The sequence below is a fragment of the Gymnodraco acuticeps genome, unplaced genomic scaffold, assembly GCF_902827175.1.
Source record: "Gymnodraco acuticeps unplaced genomic scaffold, fGymAcu1.1, whole genome shotgun sequence".
NCBI classification, from domain to species: Eukaryota; Metazoa; Chordata; class Actinopteri; order Perciformes; family Bathydraconidae; genus Gymnodraco; species Gymnodraco acuticeps.
Genome location: NW_022990010.1, coordinates 736,049 through 758,638, shown reverse-complemented (window position 1 = coordinate 758,638; position 22,590 = coordinate 736,049).

Below are 22,590 nucleotides of genomic sequence, written 5' to 3'. Positions count from 1 at the left end.
AAGGGCTCAGGTAAGTCTGGATGCTCCTCTGAATCAGTGTCAGACGATGCAGTGTCCGTGTCACTGTTTTCCAGGCTCGTCAGCACTGCAGCACCTGGGTCCACATCCCGCAGTTCCCGGATGTCATCATCTGTCAACACTGATAATAGAGCAACAAAAAGACACAATTAGTGTGCTGCATAATGTTCACATTTTAAGAATAATGACTGAATTATTCTAAAACCAGACCAGTTAAACTGTAGATAACAAACAATCGAATTTCTAGAATCAGTAATCTGAAGACAAAAGGACAGACATATTCAAACTAACATAACAAATGATACTGAAACTATTCAAACTGAGCGTGTATGTTTACAAAAAGTCATGATGCCACGTTGGTCTGTAGGCCTTTTCATCTCTGCATCACCAAGTAACACCTTTCTCAGGCTACATTATGGTGTCAAAACACTGAGGAGAAATCCTGAGAATTAATTAAATGCACTATGGCAAAAGGAAACTTATCTAGGCTCTGTCAACTATTACATGCCTCTGGGTGTGATACTATTCTTCCTAGCAGATGTTGAAGCTGCTGGAAGTTGCCTGCCAAGCCTCTTTGGTTTGTGGAAGCTGATTTCCCTCAATGGAGCTGGTCTGACTTCTTTCCTGCTGATGTCTTTCCACATGCACACTCCAGAAGTAACCACTGCTTTCTCTGTCCTTCCCATCCTAACATAGAGCTCAACTTTGAATAATATTGCAGCAGCATGGCTGCAGCATGACCCAAGCCTGAAATTTCACTAAATCATAATAAACATACTGGGCTTGAAAGTAACATTTGCTCTCAGACAAATCTCGGCTCTGGCTATGAAGTAGGTAAACATCTAACTTACTAGACATGTGAGTAAGTATCCTAAGCTTAATCAGGTTTTGAATGTAACTGAATGATATTGGCTGCTGACATTTTGAACCCTGTTGTCACTGTGTTGTTGTTCATGAAAATGTTAGTTTCAAACCCTGGTTATGATGAGAAAGTTACAGGGCAAGGCATACGATTTTTGATATGGAAAGGAGAGTAATAGCCAGCTGAAAGGACAGTAACACACCCCTGAACTGTTACCTACAAGCCCACAACACCAAATAATAGGCTACTTACCCCGCCATACAGGTGCAATTCGCTGTGAGGAGGACGTAGTTTTCTCGTTGGTTGATTATAACCCAAGCCTCATACATCGTTGTCTTGTGTCCTTGTCTTTGACTAGGGAGAATTTCTGATCTCAAAATACAAAACTCTGAGTCTATGTCATGGTATTTGACGTTCTGTACATGACCACAGACAACGTATTCGTAAGCAGCCATCCAGTGACTTATAGGCTCGTAATTTCTCTCTGGTGTACACGCTCGGTTTCTCAATTAAATAGGTATATTCGGCCACTTGCTAACGTCTTCAACCCACTCATCAATAGAACACGGATCTGGAAGTCGGACACCATTTGTCAAAGTCAACTTGTTAAGGTAACATTCACGATCTTTAGTTGATAATCCCCTTGCGTAGTTTGACAAGCTGTTTATCTCTGCCATTCTTCTGTTGCCACCATGCGCGCGCATACGTTCTACGTCATCATTGTGTACAAACACAAAGAGGGTCTATTGTGACCAGTGGTGTAGTGGGGATTTTTTTACTGGGGGGGACGCTATTTTAATTAGGGCATCCCAAACAATGCCACACAAGTACCACAAAAAGCAGACGGCGCTGCACTCAACACACACATAGACTCAAAACCATGGACACACTGGCACATACGTTACAACAATTTATAGGCCTAAATTGCATAAGCTACAACTAAGCAGACAGCGCTGCTTCTCTCTATCTCCACTTTCAAAATCTATTTAAAACTCATAACAAACAAAAAAAGTTCCCAAAGTTGTCCTGAAATTAACTTATTAAATAAACGAAACGAAAAATATAGCCTACTAATGCAAACATTGAATCTGGACTTGAAATTATGCTGATTAGGCCTAGCCTACATTGCAAATAAGCAGACAGCGCTGCTTCTCACTCACACACACACACACACACACACACACACACACACACACACACACACACACACACACACACACACACACACACACACACACACACACACACACACAACACACACACACACACACACACACACACACACACACACACACACACACACACACACACACACACACACACACACACACCACACACACACACACACACACACACACACACACACACACACACACACATACACACACACACACACACACCTTGCGTTTTGAAGACTAAAATGGATGAACAGCAGCCCAGTTTCCCAGCTTTGCAGTCTATCCACGGGCATGCCTCTTGTTTCCTCCGCCACATCTCCTCCGTCCATACCTCTGGGAAAGGTGAACTTGAGATAGCCAGGGGAACGTTGCTAGCGCAGCTAACGTGCACGTTAGCTAGCATTATCCACGTCTTTAGGCGGCTCTTCTGATGATGTAGTACTAGTAGCAGCTTCACTTGTAGCTTCGGTGCTGCTAGCCTCTTTCTTCTTGTGAATTATATTCTTTTTAGAAAAGAAGTCAAGTAAAAAACGTTTTTCCTTCCATTATAGAGCTTTTTCGTTAGCGTTCTTGAGGGAAAGAGCTGCCGCAAAATCGGCGGGCGGTGAGCTGGCCGTGGGTGTGTCACTGACACACCCCCAGCTCGCCACAGGGTCAGAGCGTGATGACGAATCATCATTTTTGAAGGAAATCGTTTTTATTTTTTATTATAGGCCATTACTGTGAAATGTATTATGTTTTTGTCATTATTACAACAAATAGACACTTGCAACTGATAAGACTGGCAATGATTTTATATTTATTAGACTATTAAAAAAAAGATCATGCTCCAAATAAGTGGGGGTACGGCGTACCCCCGCATCCAACGCCCACTACACCACTGATTGTGACCGAATAAACATGATAAACCCACAATTAGTATTGTAGCGTCTCACTGCGATAAAAACACAACTTGTCAGCGCTTTCATCTGCCTCCAGTCACGTGACTTTGTTTATAATCTGACAGCTGGAAGCAAAGGCCAAGGAATAAACGGAGACTTCGAGATTCCCCCGGGGACGCCTCGGCAGACAGACACGCATGAGGCAGTGACGAGAGGAAGAGAACCAAGATCCGAGGGAACAAATATCCGCCATGTTGTTAGCCATGTTGTTAGCCACCCTGCTAGCAAAGGAGCCTCCCTCCCCCCACCACCACCACCACCACCCCACCACGACAAGCCGGTTGCTGTAACGGACAAAGACAAATATCTGCAAGCTGACGACATTGTGCATTTAAGCAACAAAAATGGACTACATATTTTTCATCTGAACACTAACAGCCTGAGACACAAACTGGCTGAACTCAGGCAGCTATTCATGAACGGTAAGGCAAGCATATTATGCTTTTCTGAGACCAAATTGGACAATGCCATTACAGATTCAGAGATTGAAATTGAAGATTATCTTGTAGTGAGAAGGGACAGGAACGTGAATGGAGGTGGTGTCCGCATGTACATACATAAAGACACCAATTTCAAAAACCGAACTGACCTGCATCATGAAAATATTGAATCTGTGTGGGTTGAAATTCTTTTTGACAATGCTAAATCTGTAATAGTCGGGACAATCTATAGACCACCGGAACAGAGTGACTTTTATGATACATTAGATGGGTGTTTGGCTGATGTGGGGGATGTAGAGACAATTATTATTGGAGACTGGAACACGGATATGCAACGTAAAGACACGTCCGTCTTCAAGTCCTTCAGTAGGATTTGTGATCTGCACGGCTTCAGCCAGCTAATCACCCAACCCACCCGGGTATGTGAAACAACACAAACTACCATTGATCTCATTCTGACCTCTGACAAGTCCAGGATCTCCAGTAAAGGGGTTATAGCATGCGGGTTAAGTGATCATTATATGATATTCTGTACCCGCAAAAAGCTAAAACAAAGGGCCGGCTGTCACAAAACAGTCATATCTAGAGACCTCAAAAACTACTCTAGCGAGGCCTTTAACCTAGAACTGGAGAGCCTGGATTGGTCAGATGAGCTCAGTGGTACACAAGTTGAAGAAACATGGCTTGGTTTCAAAAACAAATTCTCTGTAATACTCAATGATTTGGCCCCCCTAAGAACAACCAGGGTAAAAAATCGCGCTGAGCCGTGGATGCACTCCGGCATACTGACCGCCATGAAAACCAGAGACAAAAAATGCTCTGAGTTTCATAAAAGTCAGTCAATGCTTTCCAAAAGCACGAGCAGTGAACTCCAGGCCCACGTGACTGAACTCAAAATTGAAAGAAACAGACTAAGAAATGACGTAAGCTCCATGATCAAAACTGCCAAAAAGAATTTCATCAATGTCAAAACTGAGGAAAACAAAAATAAACCCCGTGAACTTTGGAAATTACTCAATAACCAGCTTGGCTGCAGTAAAAAACTCAAAACGAGATTTTCTAACTTAAACATAAAGACAGGTAACAGGCTCATCACAGACAAACTGGATGTGGCCAAGTACTTGAACATTTTTTTCACAAACATAGCCACAACTCTTGTAAATAAATTACCCTCCCACTCAGGGCTTTTTGGAGTAGATCACATCATGACCTACTACAAAAACCTAGGGGTACGCAAAGATGATTTCAGTCTAGCAAGGGTAACAACAGCAGAGGTACTCATTAAACTGAGCGCCCTCCAACCTAACAAGGCCACTGGCCACGACAATATCCCCTCCAAATTCCTCAGAGACACAGCAACCGCCATCTCACCAGTCATAGCTCACATAATTAACCTCTCCATAAAACAGGGAAAAGTACCCAAAGACTTCAAAATTGCAAGAGTAACCCCCCTGCACAAAAAGGGCAGCAAATTGGACCCAGGCAACTACCGCCCTGTTTCTATACTTACCTCCATCTCGAAAGTCATGGAAAAAATAGTATATGAACAGGTCGAAAAGTACCTCGCGGAAAAGAAACTAATCTATGAATTTCAATCTGGCTTTAGAACATCCCACTCCACTGACACATGCCTTCTTTATTTGAGCGACCACATCAAACAAGAGGTGGACGAGGGCAAGTACTGCGGCATGGTGATGCTGGACCTACAAAAGGCTTTCGACACTGTCAATCACCCCATTCTGATTGACAAGCTAAAAGCAATTGGTTTTGATAAACTATCGGTGAGCTGGATGCAATCCTACCTGGAGGGGAGAGAACAGATGGTGGAGGTAAACGGTACTCTGTCCTCCCCCCTCCCAGTGAGCTGTGGTGTTCCACAAGGAAGCATATTAGGTCCGTTACTGTTCCTAATTTATGTAAATGACATGTCATCAGCATGTGACTGCAACTTGTTCCTGTTCGCGGACGACTCAGCCCTGCTGGTCTCTGACAGGAACAGGTTGCAGGTTGAAAAAACCCTCAGCTCCGAGCTCGGCAGAATCTGCACCTGGCTCGCCGATAATAAATTATCATTACACCTGGGTAAAACAGAGTCCATTCTCTTCGGTTCGAAACCTAATCTCAGCAAATCCGACGACTTCTCAGTTGCAGTGGGCGACATTATTGTCACAAGTAAGAAGGAAATTACATACCCAGGATCTATTCTTGAGGCAAACCTCTCCTGTGACAAAATGGCATCCAATGTAATAAAAAAAGTCAATCAAAGAACTAGATTCCTATACCGGATCTCCTCTCTGGTAAATAAAAACACCCTGAAAACTCTGGCAGGAGCACTCATTCAAGGGTACTATGACTATGCTTGCACGTCATGGTACCATAGCACCTCCAAGGCGCTAAAAATAAAACTTCAAACATCGCAAAATAAACTGGTCAGACTACTGCTTGACCTTTCATCTAGAACCCACCTCACCTCTGCCCACTTTGACAACCTAGGATGGCTTAGAGTAGACGACAGAGTACAGCTACTTGCAATGGGCCTGGTCTACAAGATCCACTACACCTCTATGGTACCCATGTACATGTCAAAATTCTTCCCAAAGGTCAAGGAATACCATGATCATAACACCAGAGGGAGCTCCACAAATCATGTGAAACCCAGATTTGGCACAAAAAAGGGGGAATACACGTTTCGCAATTATGCCACATCAAGGTGGAACGCTCTTCCCACAACTGTAAAGGAAAGTAAAACTATACTTACCTTCAAAACCTCTCTTAAAGAGCACCTTCGGGGGAGAGCATTGCAAAACTGGCCCCGGTAATGGTACAAATCTCAACCTGTCGTTCAATGGACAGCTTCCCCCCCCCCCCCCATCTATGTATATACTCGCATTTTAGACTCTGTTACTAACTGTATATCTGTAGACTTGGTATGTCTTAAATGTCCGGTTAGGATGTATTAGAACGAAATCTAAAATGAAAATTGTAAATAAGCAATCTGTATGTAAAAAACCACCTGTATGTAAATTGTAAATAAGCCATCTGTATGTCTTATATGTCTTAAATGACATGATGAATTGGAAATGGGGGACCCTGATGTAAACAAGACGAAAGTCTTTCTCTGGTCTGCATCCCCTTAACAATTGTATGTTTTGAGCTGTACTGTACTGTACCCAATATACAAGCTGTTAATAAACTTTTCAATCAATCAATCAAAAGGCAAGCCCTCCGAGTCCGGCCTCATATGGCTATGGTGATCACACCAAATGACGTTAGAGTATAGGGGACAAACCAGGGGACTTTACTTCCTCTTGACACTGTCGGTTATTTACAACAACAAAAAACTAAATATAGCCTATTTGTTGTTATTGTGCTTCGGTCTTTCTGTGTCTTTTCATCTGCTCCGTGAACTTCCTCAACGAGGCCGCTCACTCTCTTTTCTTGATTGCCCTCTCTCAGAGAACACTTCACTGTCCCGCTTCATTGTAGGATTTCTGCCATGTCTCTACTTTAGTTTGACCATCTCTGTTATTAAGTTATGGAATTCTAAATAAATAAGTAATGAAATACCTTACCGTTACTACGCTCATAAAGAATTATAAGAATAATGCGTGTTGAACTGGTTTCATTAATTCGTGATTTTATTTAAGGTAGCCTAATTAGTTAGAAGCCCTATTTGTTAGAAACCTTGACTCAATAGCTTGGAGGACTCAAATGCACAACCCAGAGACAAAAAGGTTTGAAGAAAAAATAATCTTTACTTGCAGAAAACAAAATCACTCTTTTAGAGGAAAAAACAAACTAACAAAAGTAAAGCGCTCTCATGGAGGGAAAAAAGGCAAAACACTGACTCTCTTTAAGCAATGGCTTAGATCTGGCTTCTTGGAGCAATGAACAAGACGAACCGACAACTAACAAGGGGAGACAGGACAATATATACATGAGGTAAGTGGGCACAGGTGGAAACAATCAGGGGCGGGGCAGACACTGACAATGGCGGGAAAAGGAACCAGAGCAGGAAGTAAAGGGACCTGGAATGAGACAAGGTGAGTACAAAATAAAACAGGAAGTGGAACATAAACTAAACTAACATGACAAAACTTAACATAATTGACGGGACACAACACTATTTTATCAGTAGCCATGTCTGCCGAGCAGTTACAATGGTCAAACTACATTAAAACAGAATTGTCCCCATTTTTCTTTAATAGTTACTAACATTAGATATTTTAATGAGAAAAAAATGTGCCTGAATAACAAATTTAGCAGTTGGACATGAAAGTCAACTGAGTGTCACTTGCAATGACAGTGTTGTGCTTTTATTACATTACATTACATGTCATTTGTTGACAGACACTTTCATCCAAAGTGACTTACATGCATTCAGTACTGTGGACAATCCCCACAGGAGCAATTTGGGGTGAAGTGTCACCAGGGAAACAACGACATGCTGACTGCAGTGGGACTTTTGTATTGTATTGTAGCCTTTATTTAACCAGGTGAAAATCCCATTGAGATCAACGATCTCTTTTTCATGGGAGACCTGCAGCAGACTTGAACTTCCTATCCCCAGATTTGAAGTCCAGCACACTACCCACTGAGCCACCCCATTTTATATCATGAACCTATTACATTAAAAACAAGGGGGGGTAGGCCCTTTTTCCAGTTTAGAGCAATAGCCCCTCCAAATGTCTGTGCACGTCCCTGCTCAAACGTCACTCTTAAACGACGTCTGTTAATGATGACATGTGCACAGCTGTATCCCCTCTCATCGGGCTCAACTGAATAACCCCTTAGAACCGGCCCATTTCTGGTTAAATATTGATTTAAATGAATGAATCTTTCTCTTGTTAGTCAAGGAATTCAATGATGGTTGATCCTGCTTTTGTGTTCCGTTTTGGTGTAAAATGTAGCCTACATTTAAATAAAAATATAATTATATAATGTGAAAGCCTTTTAGAAATGAATTGCACATAATAATTCCCACGGAGCTGTGAGCACTTATACATTTATGTGACGCTTTTCCACTCATCTTTCAGTTGTCGGTTTTCCTCTGTTGAAATTGACCAGCTGTGAAGCTGGGGGCGGGGCTTTTATACCCGAGTAGTGAAAACACTTCCGCGTAGTCTGCTCGCGTGTATCCTCTCTTTCGTCTCCTCCAGCACCCTCCTCCCTCACCCCTCCTCGACTCCTCCGTGTGCATTTTAGCTATTGGGACGTCCTTCAACATGGCGTGTCTTGATCGATTTCCGGATCAAGTCCCGGAGGAGGGGAAGAGAGGAGTTGAGGGCCCTGGCTGCTTCTCAGGTCGACTATTTTCATTTCCTCGCTCCTCGGTCCTCGGTCTCACCGGAAGTTGATTTGCCTGCGCCATCTTGAGTACCGTCCCATGGCTCTTATTTCTGCCGGAGGACCGAGGAGCGAGGAGCGATCATGGAGGAGCGATAACCGAGGAACCACCAGACCATCCTCCGATGAAATCCTCAGATACTCACCCCGCCCCCTTACTGTGTATCGCTCACTGATTGGACGAGGCAGTGCATGCACTGATTGATTGATTGATTGATTGAAAAGTTTATTAACAGCTTGTATATTGGGTACAGTACAGTACAGCTCAAAACATACAATTGTTAAGGGGATGCAGACCAGAGAAAGACTTTCGTCTTGTTTACATAAGGGTCCCCCATTTGATGATCTGATGCTTCTTGACATGAGAGCAATACCCCAGCGGAGTGAAGAAAATACATGAACCTCACGGGACTCACTCCTCAGTTTATACCGTGTTTTGTTTCAATTAATGTATCATTTAGTTACAAATATGTGATCTGAACAAAAGTGGTCACTGACCTGCTTAGCTTTTAATTCAGCTGCCAAACCGCAGTCATTAAGTCCTATTTAAAATGTTAATTTGCTCCACACAAACAAACAAAGTGTGCAGTCCAATGAATGTTAATCTAACTGGGTTTTGATAGATAACATATCTGTCTTTATTCTCTGAATAATTGTATTCCTATTGTGCACTCTAATCAATATTAATCAAACTATTGTTCGTTTAAATACATTTTAAGAATGGCGTTTATCTTTTTTGAGAATGACTTCTTATTTTATTTCATGTATTTGGATCTACAACAGATGATACTAATGTTTATGTCAGTAAATGTGCACTAACAGAGGCGGGGGTGTTTGTGGAAATAACGGGTACAGAGATGGCTGCTGCCAGACGAACAGCTGTGCAGCGTCATCACAAACGGACGTCGCTTCACGTGACGCTCCGGAGGAAAGGACGTCCCATTGCTCTTAAAACTCATTTCCCTGCTTCTCGTGGTTTCCTTGCGTCCCTCCATGCTTCCCTGGTGGGAGGGACTAAACGCAGGGAAACGACGCAAGTGAGGGAAACAACGATTTCATTTAATCGACCTGAGAAGCAGCCCCTGTCTCAGGTCGACTATTTTCATTTCCTCGCTCCTCGGTCTTACCGGAAGTTGATTTGTCTGCGCCATCTTGAGTACCGTCCCATGGCTCTTATTTCTGCCGGAGGATCGAGGAGCGATAATGGAGGAGCGATAATCGAGGAACCACCAGTCCATCCATTGAAATAAAAAAGGAAAGTGAAACTTATGCTCGTCACCCTCTCCCTCCGGAGTTTTACTTTCCTTTTTTATTTCAATTCCAACTTTGGTCATGAAGAATATGTTTCTCTGTTGTCCACGTTCATAAAGCATAAAACAACAGCATCAGAGCACGGTGCAGAGTCTCTAGATGAGTTTACAGTAGTCCCTCGTTCTTATTATACATTCATGTTGTAGTCCGCTGTATAGAAAACTGTAGTTTCCATAGTTTCCCCACAGCAGCAGACGCACATTCATGACGTCCGCTGGCGCATCATAAACACGTCGGATAGTGAAAGTGCATTCGGATTCTCTAAGCACCGCAGTCTCTTCTCCTAAATCCTTTTGAATTCTCCTATCCACTATCCCTTAACCCCGTGATGTTTCACTCAGAGGTCAAGGAATAGGAGATAGGGTTAGAATTTAGGAGCTAATTTTTGGATTATCGGAACTCAACCCCTGCCTCTCGTGGTTTCCTTGCGTCCCTCCATGCTTCCCTGGTGGGAGGGACTAGACGCAGGGAAATGACGCAAGTGAGGGAAGCAAGGATTTCATTTAACCGACCTGAGACGGGGCCGTTGAGGGGTATTGGGATGAGGCTTGGGTCTATAGGCGCATTCACACCGCAGTACTTTTCCCACAAAGGTTCATGAGAACTCTTTTGTCGTGTTCACACCAAAAAGAGCCGGTACTAAAATGTGTTCATAGCCGCTTTCACACCGCAGGACTTGCCGTACTTTAGTGCCGGCACTAAAGTACCACGGCACTGAATCCGCCATGGGGCTAGTGCCAATCGCATTCACACCGCAGTACTTTCCCTGAGGCAAGATTACGCTGACGTCAGGGGCGGATCTACGGGGGGGAAAGGGGGGGCAGCTGCCCCCCCCACTGTAGAGCCTTTCCCCCCCAGCTGCCTCCCTAACTTGTGTTTCCCTAAAACTGTACTAAAACAAACCTACACTATTTCCACAAGCTTCTCAAGCAACGAAACAAGCATTACATTAGTTAAAAGTGAATCATTTTAAATATAATTTTAGGCCCGTTAAAAACGCAGCTACGGCCCTGCATTAAACTGCGGAGCGGCGTTCACACAGACCGCGGCTCACACCGCTGCAGAGAGGGAGCGAGCTGTCCCAGCACCTATGGATCAGCTTCCGCTGGGAGCATTTGCCTTTCCACTAGTTTTGTTTTTACTAAGGACGAGAGCTTGAAACTAAATATTAATAAAACGCTGCCGTTTGAATCGATAGCGTTTAACAGACGGGCGCTGTTTGGGGCGTTACGTTACAAAATACTACGCAGACAGCGTTAGCTGGGAGATCGATCACTTTGCTAAACTACGCGGTAGCCTACTATTAAATCCACGTAAACTACACATCACAGCAATGAGGCCAGATCAATGAAACCAGGATACATCCTTTACCGTAAAAACTGGATCTAAACACAGCTGCCTGTGTGCGCTTGATCAATACTTTCTGATGTTATATGATATGCTACATATTAGCTAGGCTACATGGCCCTAACGCGTAAAGTTATACAAGCATGTGTACCAGTGCTTTTCACAAGTAGACTCTTGCAGGCCAGAGTATAGGAGTGATTCAACAACAACACAAAGACATATGAGAAGTGATCAGGACGAACAGAAAGAGGAAAAGGAAAAGAGAGATGAAGAGACCAGGAGGGTCAGAGCAGGAGGAAGAGGAGGAGATGAAGAGACCAGGAGGGTCAGAGCAGGAGGAGGAGATGAAGACATTAGTGAAGAAGAAGAAATGTATGTGAGGAATAAAGATGAAGTGTCAGAAAGAGGGCCAGAAGCAGGGATCAGGAGGCAGATGAAACTCCAGCTGGACCACATGGTATGTTTTTATTCTCCTTACATATTCCATCACAGCGGCACAATCTAGCAGCTCTTAGTATTGACAAATATTGATTGAAATGTGTTGCTGCACAGGTCACCTTCAGCTCTCTGAAGAGATGGGTGATGTCATTTGTGTACTTAATTATACATTAAAATGTTGAGCTTGTCAATCTTAATCTGAAAATACAAAAACTGAAATATAGGTAAGAGAAGAAACTGACACTTTTCTGATGTAATTCCCTCAATGCAGATCACACATGGACTGATCCATTATTTTAATAGGAGGGTAAATGCCAATGGTATGGCGTGACGGGGTTGAAACAAACTGAGGGACAATATTGCAATTTCATAAATAATTCAAGTATTTTTTCAGAATTGATTTTTGATCAGTTAAAGTTGACAAGCATATTATTATATTAGCAGCAACATTTTGGGATAATTGGCCATTTTGATTTGTTTGATATTAAATTAATATGTAATGCTTAGTGAGGACATGCAAATATGTCTGTCTAATACTAAGACAACCAATTTTTAGTTTTACATTGTAATGCAAAAAAACCTGTTCCATTAATTCATTGCTTTAAAATACATTGTGTAGTTTCCTTTCATTTAAAATGGTTGAGGTAAGCTTGGGGGACCCAAAGGGCACCCGATTGTTTGTCTGAACACCTTGTTTCTCTTGTGCATTAAGAACACTTGTGTTAGGGCATGAATTAACAATAAATAGGTTGTATACAGTATAAAATACCACGTACTGTCCGCCCTCCCATGCCACCCAGGCATGACCTCTTGCCCCCCCTTTGCCCCCCCATGTAAAATGTTCTTGAACCGCCACTGGCTGACGTCACTTTGTCTTCTTCTTCTCTGGGTTTACTGGCAGGCCGCAAAACCACTTCACGGCGAGTACAACAAAAAACGAGAGAAGAAGAACTACACGGGGGAGGGGGTATAAAGCCCACCCGCTGTATGAGGCGTTTGTTTACTTTCCGACCTCAGACATGATGGAGTTCATAAGGGTAATTTACAAATAAAATACCCCATTATAACAATGGACTTTATCTTTATGTATTTATTATATATTACCCCCTCAGGCTGATTTTGGAAAAGGACATTAACCCTTGTTTGGTGTTTTTCCCTTATTTATCTAAAACAAATGACATGATAAATTACTTGTGTTTATGTGTGTAAGATTTGTGTTTCTGCCCCTGCCATTGCTGCACAAGGTTGCAACATTGTAGATACATTCAACCACCGACACCTGTCTGCTCTCACATTCTTCTATTCTGCAAATTTGGGGTGGGACACAATAAATAAAGCTTCGCCAGTTTGTTTGTTTTATTGCACAGTCAAGACATAACAATAACGGCATCACGCTGTTCCAGGTGTGTCGTATGCATGTAAATTGAAGTTAAATAAAAGTGTGAAATGTAAAATAAAGTGTAAGTAGTTTCAAAACAATGTAACAGTGGCAAATAGCAGCAGACACACCTTAGTGCAAGTTAGGTGTCAGCAGGGGCGTCGCCTGGGGTAGGCATCCGGGGCTTTAGCCCCGGATGTTTTTTCTTTAGCCCCGGACACATTCTCCCTCAATAATATAATACATTAACCTACTTTACCTATAGGACGGACAGCAGAAATGTAATTTCCCATGTTCAGTGAATGCAACACAGAGGCAAGACGACGCCACCAGACCAATCAGAGCGTTGCATGGAAATAAACGTGTTTTATTGGCTGACAGGTACGTACCTCTCCTCTGTGACAATGTTTAAACTTTAAACTGTCAGCCCCGGATGCGGAGATTCTGAAGATGGACATTAGACATTTCTTTAATAAAAAAGACGGCAATTCTCAAGTGGTGGCTCACACAACAACCCCAGAGCCACCACCTGAGCCAGATGAACAAGGTATGTACCTGTCAGTAAACTTACAAGTTATACGAACATGTAAGCAAAGCATACATTATAGCTACGTTGACGTTACTTTGAATCGCGCGGGAAAGCTAAACCGTTAGCAAGTAGCTATAGCTAGCCAGATATATTAAATAAACTTTGTCAAATGTTGTGTTTTTTAGCGTTACTTGGTGATTTCAAAGAAAGCTCTCTGGGAAATGTTGACTGAGGCCCAATCCCAAACCACTCCCTCAACCCTCCCCCTCCGTGACGGAGTGAACTCCGTCTGTAGGCACACTCACAGCTGAATGAAGTTCCCTCCATTAAGGGTTAAGGGTAAAAATACAGCGGCAAGCTTTGGGACGGCCTCCCCTCACTCCGCAGGAAACGGAAACGGACGTCATGGTGTCCAACTCACATCTCCATCTGTCGGCTGCATTGACCTGCGTTGCTATCCGTCGCCTGTTAGCGGGTGCAATGGCAAGATCCAACAGAAGGCGCAGAAGGTTGAGGCGCGTTTTAGCGATGTGCCAGTGGCAGGTAAACATTTCAATATTGCTAATACAACAATTATCTTCACTTTATTTCTTATATAGTAGCCTATGAACTTTGTATGTGTAATACAAATAGATATTTAGATATATTGTGATATACATTCATTTATTCTTTCCTTATAAGCTATACGTGTATATCTGTATAGTGTATGTAGAAAAAGGAAAGGTTAATTTGACTTGGTCTCAGAATTGTGTGTGTGTGTGTGTGTGTGTGTGTGTGTGTGTGTGTGTGTGTGTGTGTGTGTGTGTGTGTGTGTGTGTGTGTGTGTGTGTGTGTGTGTTCAAAGCACTGGAGGTCAGTCCAAGCTTTGCCCCTGACATCATTGCATGTTGTGCATTTCTGTGCATAAACATGAACGATGTCCTTGAGGATGCTGAAGCCTTCCCCCCTGAAGATGGGGACCAGAGTCCTCCCCCTGCCGCAGCATGTGGACAGGAAAGTCCTGGACGCCACCTAAGGAACAGGATTGCTGCACAACTCTCTGCTCCTGTCCAAATGGCACCACACCAGAGAGCACGATTACATCGAATGAACTTTGTTTTTTTTTGGAAAAACGTGGTTGTCTGTTAACTTGTGTTTTTGAAATGATGTGTACACATACCTGATTAATTTTGTTTGTTTTAGTGAGCTCCACTTCTCACTTTAGAGAAAAGAGGTGAAATAAAATAAACCTGTGCACCGTTGATTTCAAACTTGGTTTTCCTGAATTGTCTTTCTGCATAATCCCAAATTGGAGACAAATGTCCTTACCTCTTGGATCATTCAATCAGGAGCACAGAGCAAAGGTTCAGAAAATGAACACAGGTCTTCTAATACAATCACTTTTGTTTTTGAGTGAAACTCTGCAAATGGTTTGACATGAGCAATTAAGACCGTAAATGTCATGTATATTTTAATGCCTTATACCTATGAAGCGCACAGACATATCTTTATTTAAAATGCTGATATTCAGGGTTAATCTTCAGACTTTGGAAAAAACACTTTAGTTCCGTGCACAACATTACTTTGTGCAAAACTTTTCCTTCTACATTATGAAACCCACACAGAACAATGTAGCCATCTAACAATCAAGCAAACGCAATGTCACCTTCATCACCCGTCTACCTGTATTTACTATAGAATATTGAAGACATGAAGGACAGTACGTTAAATTAGGTTTATTGTCTTCCAAATAAATAATACAAGCGAACAAAAACAAGTCTTTTAAGTAACATCAATAATCAAACATAGAAATGGCCAATGGTGGGGGGAAAAAAATAAATCACATTTTGTCGACCATTTTTTCGAACAGGGTTAGAAATTTCTCTCAGTGCTGCATTATTTGTCTGTGGCGTTCGTCCTCTTTTTCTGCCTCGCGTTCTAGGCACTCCAGCACTCCCATAGCACCTTTTCTTTTTTTGGGGGGGGGGCTGCTGGGTGATTCCAGCCTCAGACAGTGATGAGGGTGGTGAGGGGTCTGGATCATCAGCCACATTTGGGGGGGGGGGAAGGAAGAGGAGCAGGAAGCAGCCTCCGGATCGAAGAGGATTGTGGGGTTTGCCAAGGCTGAGGCAACAAGGACAGGAGGACTAATTGAAGGCCTTGCACCTATGGCCTCATCCATGGCCATGAAGAAGGGCCATGTTGCAGGGGTTTCTTCCCCCTGATCAGTCCCTGTTCCAGTCCTTGGCCTTTTAAGTTCCTATTGCAAACAAATGCATGTTAGAAATCTTTGTTCAGCTTTTTCAAAAACAAACATGTTTTACAATAACAATACACCATTTACCTTGTATTTCTTTTTTAGGTTCTCCCATTTCTTGGAGGCCTGTTTGTGAGACACATGTTGCCCAAGGTCCAGTTCCTTAATGATTGACCTGTTATCATAGAATATTTAAACAATATATATTGGTGTTAAGGCAATGACCCACTGTGCACATTCATTACTTTCATTGCACAAAATATGAATTGAGTGCATAACTCACTCCCATGCTTCTTTGGCAGCATTGCGTTTTTTGCAAAACAGGTCGTCCTTGTCCATCCTTAATGCAATAAGTGCCTTGGTTTTTACCACAGTCCCTGAAATTACAAATCACACTTAAGTTTAAACCGATTTTCGTAAGTGAATGGATACATGAATTGACACGTGTGTTGTTAGTTTGATTTAGATTTGTACATCTTCAAAATAAAAATCTAATGTAATCTTGGCAAATCAAATTAACACGTGTAGATTTATAAATACATGTTCACAAAGGCATGTTTTAGTTAAGGCAACGTATTATTTATCGTTTAAAAAAATAACCACATGGAACTCACATTTGTATGACGTTGTTTCCTCCATGCCCGAAAAACGGTTGCACACCTGTGGAGTGAGATTATCAAGCCTGCATCCATGCAAACTCGCTGTCGGAGGCTTTTATAACCCACTACGCCTCCGCCCTGATTGCTTTGGACCAGCCCTCAATATGGCGGACCCTTCGCGTGAACGCGCAAATGGAGGGGTAGGGTGTAGGGGTAGGGTGTAGGGGGCGGTTTGGGAATGGGCCTTACTGTCTGTGTTCGACATGAAGCTAGAAGCTACCTTACAGTAAGTAGTACACAGTTGATCCTGATTCCTGAGTCCTGTCAGTTAGGCCCATTCCCAAACCGCCCCCTACACCCTACCCCTACACCCTACCACTCCGTTTGCGCGTTCACGCGGAGGGTCCGCCATATTGAGGGCTGTTCCAAAGCAACGAGTGTGGAGGGGGGGTGGGCTATCAAGCCCTCAAACAGCGAGTCTGCAGCGGTGCTGACTTAAGACCGGTCTCTACCTGACCGGAGTCACGCTGTGTGTGTCCGTCAGGAAACACGCTGTTTACAAGTAGTTCCAGCAAACATCCACTGATAAATTGCGATGTTAACAACCTCATGATAACCTCATATGTTTTTAACTTATGATCATACCTGTGTTTAGTTTAGAAAAAGGTAAATGTGTGCATTTTATTATAAAGTTGTGTATATTTACAGACCGTTGCAAAAACTAAGAAGCTTATAAACATCAGGTTTACAATTAAAAGAGCTTTGAAACACAATGAAAGATGTTTGGAGTTTTATTTGAGTTATTCATTTAAACTTTTTGTCTAAGAGATGCTGATTTGAAACCGTTGTTACACACAGTTACGGCATTTCCTGTTTCTGCCGGAGAGAGGGGAGGCCGTCCCAAAGCTTGCTGCTGTATTTACTCCCTCCATCTGACAGGAGGGAGCCTCGTTGAGCTGCGAGTGTGGCTACAGACGGAGTTCACTCCATCACGGAGGGGTAGGGTCGAGGGAGTGGTTTGGGATTGGGCCTTAAAGTGTTTCATAGTTAGCTTAGCTAAGCATCAACCTAGCACTGAAATATATATATGGATGTTATGTGACAGTATTTCTGAGAAAAAGTCAGCTGAAATGGTGTCATAGTTGCCACTGCTTTACGTGTCGACAGCATGTTTGAACGTATTTGCAGCAGTAAATGTGGCTGTCTGGCCACTGACGTTGCCATAACAACACCTGCATTTAAATGTGCAACCTCTTTTTGTGACAGATTTTGCATGAAAATATAATTCTTCTGATTTATATTTCCTATTGACAGCTAGTTTCTATGTGAACATTATGAGATGGACAGCCAGCTAACAAGCATTTTATACAAATATTTCAGATCAAAGCCAATCCAGTGGGGCTCCTGAAAGGGAGCAAGAGATATGCTCCCAAATATTAAGCCTTGACCCGCATCTTAAAATTGATATGATCAAAAAATGATCTGCATTGTCGGAGGCCTTTTATCCTTATTATCATGTCAAATTGTACAGCTTTCCTTAGTGTTGAATGCAGAAAGATGACTATTAGAGTATTAAGTGAAAATGACTATATTAAAGTGTTAAGTAAATATATTAAGTGAATTACTCAAACTGCATTTGTATAGGAATGATTCTGTTCCTATTGGCAGATAACTACTCTAACAGTGATATCTACAAGAGATGTAAATTTAACTATTTTCAATTGGTTAGTATTACATTTTGTGACAGTGTGGTGACACTCATTTTAATGAAGACAAATGTGTGTATCTTGAAATTCATTTATTTGACAGAGCTGGAAACTGATACATACTTGTTTGTGTTTACCCACAGTCATCACAGATGAGCCAAACAGAGTAGAGGATGAAGAAAAGAGAACAGGAGAAAGGGACACACAAGAAGGAGATACAACAGACAAGAACGACAATGGAGACAACAATGAACAGGAACACCAGAACAGACAAGAGTCATGAATGATTTAGGGACTGCAGATACAGTGCCAAGGCAAGTGAGACATCACTGCTTTCCATCCAGCATGTTTGGCCAGCAAAAGAGATCATTTCAACCGCAAACAGCAAGTGATGAGGGATTATTATTTCCTCCTTCCATCCCTTTTTCTGTTTAATCTGATTACTAACAACTTCTAATAATTTGACATAGTTTATGATTTAATTGGAAAATGAAGCGTTTTTAAATAATAAACCCGTTTCTGATTCTGATTCTTTGATTTCTTTTTTGACATATGGGTGTTGAGAGATGTATCCATATCTCTTAATGTTGCTCTCAAAGTGCACAAGATTGATGCTTTTAACTTCAGTATTTAAAAAAAGTCTTCCTGGGGGACCCCAGAGGAGGTGAGTTCCCCCCAAAATAGCACTTTATCTCTGCTTATGTAACTCCGGTGTAGTGTCCCCTCGTCAACAGATCACTCAGAGCTGGTGATTACTTTCCTGCATTTCAATGGACAGCATATAAAAAGGACACGTGAGCTGCATTGCTTAAGAGATCCTCTCATGCTATCTCTTTTACAAAATTAGTGTCCAGTCAACAACAAAACATCAGTGGTAGTATATTTTTCACAAGCAATGTGAAACATTAAACTTATACAAACTGGTGTACAAAACTCACATACCTGCGTTGATCTCCTGGAGTGTCTCTACTCTTTCTTCTCCACATCTCTTTTCCACCATCAGAGATTGCAAACATTTCAGAAACAGCTAGAGGTAGGGGACAAACAACTTGTTCGCTGGGCATGTCAAAAACCTCCCTGCTTTGATCAAGACTTTAGGGAGCCTTTCAGCCCCTCTAGTAAAGGGACTGGAAAGCAAGCTTTGAAAATTCAGTACCATCTACATGCTGTCATGTTCCAGACACTGCTCTCAACCACTCAGGGCCTGCACAAATACCTGCAGAAAGAAACAATTGACTTGGTGCAGGCAGTAGATTACAAAACAGCAGTTGAGAACACACTGAAAAGTTACCAAAGTAACGAGAAAGCACATGAGGTCTATGACAAGACCAAGGCCCTGTGCAATGATCTTGATATTCCCGAAACTGTGACACAGAGGAAGAAGCGTAGAAACATGGAAGACTTTGTAGTCAAGGCATCATGTGGAGCAATGTGAAACATTAAACATAAATAAACTGGAGTACAAAATACGCATACCTGCATTTCAATGGACAGCATAAAAGGACTCGTGAGCTGGGTTCTGGTGCTCAGATTAGCTATTGATGATCACGTTGATAAATCATATAAAACAAATAGCCAATCACACAAAAAACATGTTGCTGTGACTGTGAGCATTAAACAATTAACATTAAACTAAACAAACACAACAGTACGTTATTGTCCTTATAAAATAAAAACATATATTTTGTCCACCGAGATAATACAGGCACCTTACCCTCAAGAGATCCTCACGTGCTATGAGAATCTCCCACAATCCATTGCCGTAACAAAGCTAATGCAGGCACACGTTTGTGACACCAGATGGCGCAATTGTGTATGTGCGTGTGGGGAGTCTTGCAGTAGAAAATTTGACTGTAGCGCCGCCACTGTGGGCTAAGCCCCGAATGTTTCCAGGTCCAGGCGACGCCCCTGGGTGTCAGTATTAAAAAACAGTGGCAATATATATATATAATAACAATACGTTACCACTCTTATTATTGTGGTCTTTAATTTTGTTATAGTCCTGCCTAAGTTTCTTTATTTTTTACCCGGCATCCGTGTGCACTGTGCACGATTCCCAGCTCAAGTAGCTTTTGCGAACATCGCTCAAAACATTTGGAGTTGGGAACTGCTTTCTGTAGAAGCTGCTGCATCCCGTCCTCAGAGTAAATTGCCAGAAGCGCCGACACTTCCTCATCATTCCACCGCTCCGGTGTTGTAGTACGTGTGGTCATAACTGCTTTAAAGTACAAAAAAACGACTCGCTCAGGTGTGGATGTGGTTTTGTAGCGAGGAAAAAAATGGCTGCCTAACAAAGAAAATTCAGAGTCTAACGGGGCGTGGTTTGCAATTCGTCCAGCCAATAGAGAGGCGAAGTCCCTCCCCTTCCGGGAGCCTCCATGGGACCCCGGAAGCGGAAAATTATACATTGAAGTCAATGGAGAGAGAAAGGTTATCTTTTGATCCCGTTTGAATTGTGCCACGAATGACACATATGATGTTTGTCAATTTAAAAGAACATTTTGCAAGTCAAAAAAATTCAAAATGTGTCGTAAAACTGTGAAGTTACACATTTGTTTGTGTGAAACCGCTCAGTGAACTACAGGTCTCTGGTCTCGCACAATACGCGTCACCATCACAAAGACGGCCGTCACGTTAGCAAATTTCACCTGTTTCTTTCAGAATGAGGCGAAAAGTATAAAACGAGGTGAACATCACTACAAGTCTGGGCATGTTGAGAGCTGTACATACACGAAAGGGGAGTTAGTCGGTTCTGTAAGAGCCAGCATGCAGGACCGGTGAGTAATATGAGTGCAATGTGTAACGTTAATGTCAGCTAGCTAACATTAGCTAACAAGGTACACTAACGTGTTTTGTTTTAGCAACTAGTTTTCTCCTTAAGAACTTCGTGGTCTCTGTGTATGCTGTGGATAACATTAGTGTTCACAAGAACAAGGTACACTCCCGTGTTTTGTTTTAGTTGCTCTTCAGATTGAAGCGGCCAGTTTTATATCGACTATACTGTATGTGTGATCTCCTTTTTCTTGTTGTGTCATTTGACTTTATTTGCTGTGTGGATTTTGGTTATCTAGGCACAGCTGTGTGTGACTCCCTCTGGTACACTGGTATGTGTTTTCCTAATGTAGAGAGCATTGATTAATTAATAAATTACACACTGAGTCTAGATCCTGACCAAATCCTTTTTTATTGTTGATCAAATGTTTAGGGCGAAGGGGTGAAGGCTTTTGTGCAGGCCTATCGGGTGACAGTGTTCGAGTCTGGTCTCTTTGTGAGTGAGTCGGGTGTTTTGGGAGCATCACCCGATGGACTTGTGCAGCCATCTGCCCTGCTGGAGGTGAAGTGTCCACACAGCCAGAGGAACATGACCATCGCGAAGGCAGTCCAGTTACCATCCTTCTGTCTCCGTGAGGAGGGTGGGTCATATATTCTCAAGGAGAATCACCCATACTGGCACCAGTCCAAGGGCAGCTGCATATCACAGACCGGAGTCTCTGCTACTTTGTTGTGTGGACCACGAAGGAGGCGATCATCATCCCCATCCCCAAAGACCCTGCATGGCATGGAAATCTCCTCCTCCTGGACAAATTCTACACCCAGCATATGCTCCCTGTGTTGGCCAGTAGAGAGGAGGACATTTCAATAAACATACTCTTAACACCCTCGGACTCTGCGTTGTGTTTCGTATTTGTGTGATGGGGTGTTATGCAGGGGGGAGGAAAACAGGACACAGCAGATTGGGATTGTGGTGGAGATGCTGAGCAGTTATTTAATTGTTGCATGTAATTATTATTAAACTGCGTGCTTCTTAGTTATTCCATCTTTTGCTGTAACATGGATCTGTATGTAACTCTATATTTACTTGTTATCTACCACACTTCCTTCTACATCATACACCATCATTATACATGATGGTGTATATAGGATATATATATATTTGTATACATATCTGTAAATTGTATAATTTTATTTAAACGTCTTTTTGATCTCTCTGTCTATAAACACAAACTGAGTAAGATTGACAATAAAGTTGACTTTGAAAAATATATATATTCTTTATGAAAATAGTTGACTGTTGGAGAAATGAATCCAAATGAAACGTTGGACTGAACTACAACTACGCCTTTAAATCTCTATGGACTGTTTTTCAGTGGGATGGCAAGTTCCTATCTTTAAACATGTATTAGTTTTTTCTCAGAACAGATTTGATTTTTTGAAGTTAATTTAAACTTTGCCGACCATGTAAGGTCATTATTAAAAAGGT